This window comes from Dipodomys ordii, unplaced genomic scaffold, assembly GCF_000151885.1.
Source record: "Dipodomys ordii isolate 6190 unplaced genomic scaffold, Dord_2.0 Scaffold6, whole genome shotgun sequence".
NCBI lineage: Eukaryota > Metazoa > Chordata > Mammalia > Rodentia > Heteromyidae > Dipodomys > Dipodomys ordii.
In genome coordinates, this window is record NW_012267222.1 from 15,469,653 (window position 1) to 15,476,993 (window position 7,341).

Sequence of the window (7,341 nt, forward strand, 5' to 3'; positions counted from 1 at the left end):
ATGCAAGGCAAGCACTCTACCACTGAGCCACCTTCCCAGCCCAAATATGTTTATTTTAAAGTAAATAGTAGCCGGGTACTAGTGGCTTACGCCTGTAATCCTAGCTACTCAGAAGGCTGAGATTTGAGGATCACAGTTCAAAGCCAGCCCAGGCAAGAAAGTCCATGAGACTCTCATCTCCAGTAAACCACCAGAACAAAAGGAAGTGGTGCTGTGGCTCAAGTGGTAGAGTGCTCGCCTTGAGCTGAAGAGCTGGACAGTGCCCAAGCCCAGAGTTCAAGCTCCATAATTGACAAAAAATAAAATAATAATAAAATAAAATAATAAAAATAATAATAAAATTAAATAACCAATGAGGAAAGAGGCTGGAGGCATAGCTCATGTGGTAGAGCACCTGCCTAGCAAGAAAAAACTCCTGAGCTCAATCCCAAGTATCAAAAGGGGGAGGGGGAAAGAAACTTCCATTGTGAACATCTTTCCCAGCCAAACAAAATATCATTGACAAAGGCTGCATTCTGTTGTGTGGGCCTACAATATTTATCCAATCTCCCACTGTTGGAATTTAGGTTGTTTTGGCTATAATAAATTTCTTATCTATGCTGGGGATGGATCGCAGGACCTTTAGCAGGCTAGGCAAGGATTCTACCACTGAGTTACAGCAAAGATTACAATAAATGTTTGACTCTGGGGAAAATGCAGAAACTTAGTGTCTTCAATCTGAGTAAAAAATGCTAGCTATCTCCCTCGCAATGACCTTTCCTTCCTCCCTTCTTACAATTCCATGAGTGTCCCCACACAATGTTTGCCCTTTCCTCCAGCAGCAGTATCTAGATGGGGTGCCACCCAACTGTTTGGCCTTTCCTGCCTTTATTCAGAGGACAAGGACTCACTTAGCACTTTGTCTGCTATGTGAGGTGGCAGTCAGAAGGTCACTCCCTGACCTTTCCCAGCCCTGAAGTGGACTCCATCTACCCTGTCCTTGACTGCCAGCCCAGCCTCTAGCCTTCCAGTGCCCTGTCCCCACTGTCCCTTGTCTACAGCTGCCTTATATTAGCAGATGGGACAGCCCCTAGGTCATCTGCTCCCTTTCACCTGCAGTCCCTTCCCAGGGTCTACTCCTTCTCCCCCAGTAATATCACTTCATTTTCTCCCAGAACATCTTCTGTCCCCTCTCTCAACTCAACTAGCTCTGGGAGAGATAATCCTATCCCATTTGTAAGAATGGACAGGTAAGCTGGGTGCCTGGAGCTCACACCTATAATCCTACCCACTCAGGAGGCTGAGCTCTGAAGATCATGGTGTTTGAGGCCATCCTGGACAGAAGAGTTCATGAAACTCTCCAATTAAGCACAATAGGCAGAAGTGGAGCTGTGGCTCAAGGAGTAAAGCACCAGCCTTGGGGTGGGGGAGTGGAAACCTGGCCAGGCACTGATGGCTCACACTTGTAATCCTAGCTACTCAGGAGGCTGAGATCTGAGGATCAAAGTTCAAAAGCCAGTCCAGGCCAGGCATTGGTAGCTCATGACTGTAATCCTAGCTACTCAGGAGGCTGAGGATCATGGTTCAAAGCCAGCCTGGGCAGGAAAGTCCATGAGACTCTTATCTCCAATAAACCACCAGAAAACCAGAAGTGGCACTATGGTTCAAATGGTAGAGCACCTGCCTTGGGCTGAAGAGCTTAGGGACAGTGCCCAAGCCCAGAGTTCAAGCCCCACAACCAACAACAACAAAAAAAGCCAGTCCAAGCAAATCCATAAGACTCTTATCTGCAATTAAGCACCAGAAAACCAGAAGTGGCTCTGTGGCTTAAAATAGTGCTAGCCTTGAGTGTAAAAGTTCAGGGACAATGCCCAAGCCCTGAGGAGTTCAAGCCCCACAACGGACAGAAAAAAAAAAGGAACTCTGCTTTAATGCATTTCAGCTATTGTGGCTTTCATCTTTCTACATCTCATCTGCAACTGGGCCATTCCCCTTCCCAAAACCCCTTGGTATTTTATCCTATGTCTTCATTTCACCAGGCATCCCAAGTTCTCTGTGATAGTACCACATGCCATTCCAAAGTTATTCTACTTTCCCAGAACCAACAGGATGTAAGTAGATAAAAAAGATAAGGTGTTGGCTCACAGTTAGAGTCTGGCAAGTCCCAAGGATCTGCCGGATGAGTCAGAGAGCTGGAGATCCAGGAGACTCAATGGCACAGTCCACGTTCAAGTTCTCAAGACCAGAGAACTAGGGAAGAGGGTGTCTCCATTTTAGACCAAAGGACAGTAGGTCAGAGTCAGTGTTCATTTTGAGACTAAGACAAATTTTCTTCTTACTTGAGGCATGAGGCATGCTCGGCTTTTTTTAATTTTTTTTTATTTTTTTAGGTCCTGGGGCTTGAAGTCAGGGCCTGGGCTCTGTCCCTGAGCGGCTCTGTGCTCTAGGCTAGCATTCTACCACTTGAGCCACAGCGCCACTTCTGGCTTTTTCTGTGTATGTGGTACTGAGGAATTGAACCCAGGGTTTTATGCATGCTAGGCAAGCTCTCTACCATTAAGCCACCTTCCCAGCCCCCAGTCAGCCCTTTTGATGTTTTTTTTTGCTCAGGTTCTGGGCTCTTCCCTGAGCTTTTTTGCTCAAGGCTAACAGTTTACCACTGAGCCACAGCTCCACTTCCTTTTTTTTTTTTTTTTTAAAGCTCCTTGTAGCTAAGAGTCCCATGGAGTTTCCTGCCTGGGCTGGTAATACTCAGATCTCAGTCTTCCGAGTAGCTAAGATTACAGGCATGGGCCACAAAAGGGCTGTGCCAGCCCTTTTGTTCCTTTTAAGAGGGCCTTCAACCGATTAGATGACGCCCACCCACATAGGGATCTGTTTTACTCAGACTATTGAATCAAATGCTAATCTTATCCAGAAACACCCTCACAAGCACTCCCAATTTAATGTTGGACCAAACTGCTCCACATAAGTCGATATAAAATTAACCATCACACCTTCCATCACATGTCTTATGTCTGGCTAGACTGAATTACTTGTAGCATACATATGGCTACCATGACTTTTTACCTCTGGTCCCTGCTCAGAGAACTCCCCTTGCCAGAAATCCCTTTCCTGCCCATCTTATTTGTCAAGTCCCCGTTTCTTCTCAGCTTGGACCACACCTTTTATCAGCATCCTGTGTCTTTATCCTGATCTCTACCTGTGTGGATTTGGTGACTCCTTATTCTTGTCTCTTCCAAGGACTGGCCTGAGCCTCCACTGCTCAGCCCTCCCTCCCAATCCCAGACAACCAGTCTTTCCTCTGATGCTTTGTATTTAAAGCATGCTGTACTGAACTCACTTGAATCTAGGCTAGGTCACTGGGCGGCAAACAGGCAGGGATGTCATCTTACTCATCTTGTACCTTTTCACCTAAGTTCCTGGCACACCACTGGCCTTGACCTCAAAAATGTCTGGTAAATGAGGCTGGAGGTACAGCTCAATAGTAGAGTGCTTGTTTAGCATGCATTAGGTCCTGGGTTCAACCCACCTCACATCACACACACAAATAAAATAAAAATAAAATAAAAGCTTTTAATGTTCATGAATGAAATAATACCCTCCTTCCACAAAGCCAGCTCTGCATCACACAGCCAAAAGTGGCCCTTGCCTTTTCCAAACTCCCAGAGTACTTACTGCTGGGAGCTCTTGCCTGGCCTGCTCTTCTTGAATCTACCCAGCCTTCCCTGGCCCACTATTGGCTCCCAGGGACAGCCTTAGCATGGGATGGGAGATATCTGTGTCCCTCACAGACATAGATCCTTCTTTTGTTTTGTTTGTGCCAGTCCTGGGGCTTGAACTCAGGACCTGGGCGCTGCCCCTGAACTTCTTTTACTCAAGACTAATATTCTACCACTTGAGCCGTAGCTGGACTGCTGGGGGTTTTGTTTTTGTGGGGTTTTTTTTGTTGTTGTTGGTCGTGGGGCTTGAACTCTGGGCCTGGGCGCTGTCCCTCAGCTCTTCAGCTCAAGGCGAGCGCTCTACCTCTTGAGCTACAGCGCCACTTCCGGTTTTCTGGTGGTTTATTGGAGATAGGAGTCTCACTGTCTTTCCTGCCTGGGCTGGCTTTGAACCACAATCCTCAGATCTCAGCCTCCTGAGTAGCTAGGATTACAGGCGTGAGCCACCAGCGCCCGGCTTGTGGGTTTTTTTTTAATTTGGTGGAAATAAGAGTTTTATAGACTTTCCTATCCAGACTGGCTTCAAACAGGACAATCAGAACCTAGCCTCCTGAGTAGCTAGGATTACAGGTGTGAAACACTAGTGCCCAGCTTGATATTTGAATCTTAGAATACTAACCACTAACTACTGGCTAAATAGGAGCAACGTTGGCTGCATTTGGTACCAAATACCAAATACCAAATCCAGCTGTATCTCTCTCCTCCTGGACCTGCCAGGTTGGCTAAGGAAGATGCTCTATGTAAAAGGGACTCTCCCTTGCACTACACACTCAGGATCTACAGGAGAAAATCTTGCAATGTGTCTCACAGGCAGCAGAACTACAAAGAAGCGGGCTGGGAGGTTAGCCCAGTGCAAGGCCCTGGGTTCATTCCTCAGCCCTGGAAAAAAAAAAAAGAACTACAAAGAAGCAAAGTGATTACCATAAGAACCCAGCTTCTCCCTTCCTCTAAGGGGCGACATCCTGAAAAGGCTGGGAATGAACCACTGGCAGCCATCCCACATTGGTGATCATTAGGTGAGTGTCTGCTTCATAATCACTCATCTCATTGTATCTTTGCTTATGTGCTTCTCTCACATGTAATGTTTCACTAAAATAAAGGTTAGAAATAATGAGAAAGTCAGTGAAACTCTTAACTCCAATTAACCACTGAACAGCCAGAAGGTGAGGTCTGGCTCAAGTGATGAGAAAGTCAATCAAAAGGCCCAGAATTCACACACACACACACACACACACACGCACGCACACACGCACGCACGCACACACACTAAGCTAAGGGGGAGGGGAGTCTCATTTTTGTTACCAAAAAGCTGCTGCTGTTTGTTTTCAGATAATTCACATTCTGGTCACCCCAGGCTTTTCACAATTCCATCCTTGCCAGGAGTCTCATCCAGATGTGCTCTCAGCCACCCTTTCAGGGCTGCTAGTACAAAGCCACTGCCTGCACCTGCCGCAGCCCCCTCCTCCACTTGTGCCCACATTTATGCTTATCCTGAGACCTGGATGCCTGTGGGAATCAGAGAAAGGAGAAGAACCTGTTTTCTGCCTACCTTGCTCTAACTGGCCCAGGCTTGCCCTCCTGCATCTCAGCCACACATCTGTGTTGGAGGTAATCTCTGTCACTGGAGACTTGCTCATAAGATGGGACAAAGGAGAGAAAGAAGTCAGAAAAACAATGGAACACCTCTATCCTCATCCTGTAGGATTTAATTAGAATCCACAGGCATGTGGTACAATGATGAAGTTTTTGTTTGTTTGAGGTTTTGTTTTTTTGGGGGGGGAGCCTTGGGCTCTTATGTGGCTTTCCTGCTCACAGCTGGTGTTCTACCACTTGAGCCATGCCTCCAGTCTGGCATTCTGCTGGTTAGTTGACTCCTTTAGTGGCTTCTCCTGGCCTTGGGATGAAATCCAAACCTATAGCATACAAAGCCAACCCTCAGCAGCTGGCCTTTGTCCATCTCTCCAACCTTATCTGGACCTTGAACTCACTCACTAGGCTCCAGTCAAGCTGCTTTCTGGTTGTCCTCCAACATAATGATCTTGTTTTGCAGCCTCAGTGTCTTTGCATGCCATTCTCTCTACGCAAGCCTGCTCCTTACCACATGCTGGTCTTGGCTGAAATGCCACCTTTTCTTTCTTTCTTTTCTTTTTTCTTTTTTTTTTTTTTTTGGCAGTCCTGGGGCTTGAACTCAGGGCCTGGGCACTGTCCCTGAGATTCTTTTGCTCAAGGCTAGCACTCCACTACTTCAGCTGTAGCACCACTTCTGGCTTTTTCTGTTTATGTGGTACTGAGGCATTGAACTCATGGCTCATGTATGCTAGGCAAGTATTCTACCACTAAACCACATTCCCAGCCCAAATGCCACCTTTTCAAGAAGATCCTCCCCACTTATTTTTTTAAATAGTACCCACTCTCCCCCATCACCCTGCACTGCCTTATTGCCTTCATTGTACTTACCATTATTTCAAATTATCTTGCTTCATTTTCTTACTATCCTCTCACTAAAGTCAATTCAAGCTGGGTGCTGGGTGCTCACTTTGTAATCCAAGCTACTTAAGAGGATGGAAGTTTGAGGCCAATGCAGACAAAAAGTTCCTGAGACCCAGTGCTCAACTGAGAGCTGGGCTCAGTGGTGCATGTCTCTCATCTCAGCTACAACCGGAAGCCTAAAATAGGCAGATCACAGCCCAGGCAGTACCCAGGCAGGAAGTGAGACCCTATCTCAAAAATAACCATGGAGTCTTTAGTTCCTATTTCCTACATGGGGAGCAGGGAATGTTTATTGTTTTTTCTATTTTCCTCCACTCTTACCCTGTTAAAAATAAATTCTTAGCCAGGCAGTGGTGGCTCATGCCTATAATCCTTGCTACTTAGGAAACTAAGAACTAATGATCATAGTTTGAAGCCAGTGGGGAAGGAAAGTCCATGAGCAAAAAGCTCAGCAATAGTGCCCATGCCCTGAGTTCAAGCCCTAGGACCAGCGCACGCGCACACACACACACACACACACACACGCTAAAACTTTAAATAAAATAACTTGTGCAAGAAAGGGCTCAAGGTGTGGCTCAGTGGTACAGTGCCTGTCTGGCAAGCATGAGGTCCTGAGTTCAAGAGCTTCCTTGATCACTGCAAGTTCCATGCAAGAATACAATGCATGGGGCTGTGAAGGTGGCTCAGTGGTAGAGTGCTTGCCTTGCATGCATGAGGCCCTGGGTTCGATTCCTCAGCACCACATAAGCAAAAAGAAAAAAGCCGGAAGTGGCCTGTGGCTCAAGTGGTAGAGCACTACCCTTGAGCTAAAGAGCTGAGGGACAGCGCCCAGGCCCCAGAGTTCAGGCCCCATCACCGGACCCAAAAAAAAAACAAACAAGCTCCATGGCCAACAAAGCAAACAATCAAACAAAAAGACTACAATGCATACTGAATAAATATCAGCTGAAGAAATTCAATGAAATGAAGGTACAATCTCTAAAGAATTGAGACTGCTTAGTAGGGCAAAGTATTTAAAAGAAGTGCCTGACAGGGTCATTTGAGAATGTGGGGGAATTAGAAAACCAGGGTGTTCACTGTAGTTATAGCAAGCATTCATTAAGTTCTTCCGGTGTCATAGGCTCTCTCCTAAGTACTTAATATGTATTAG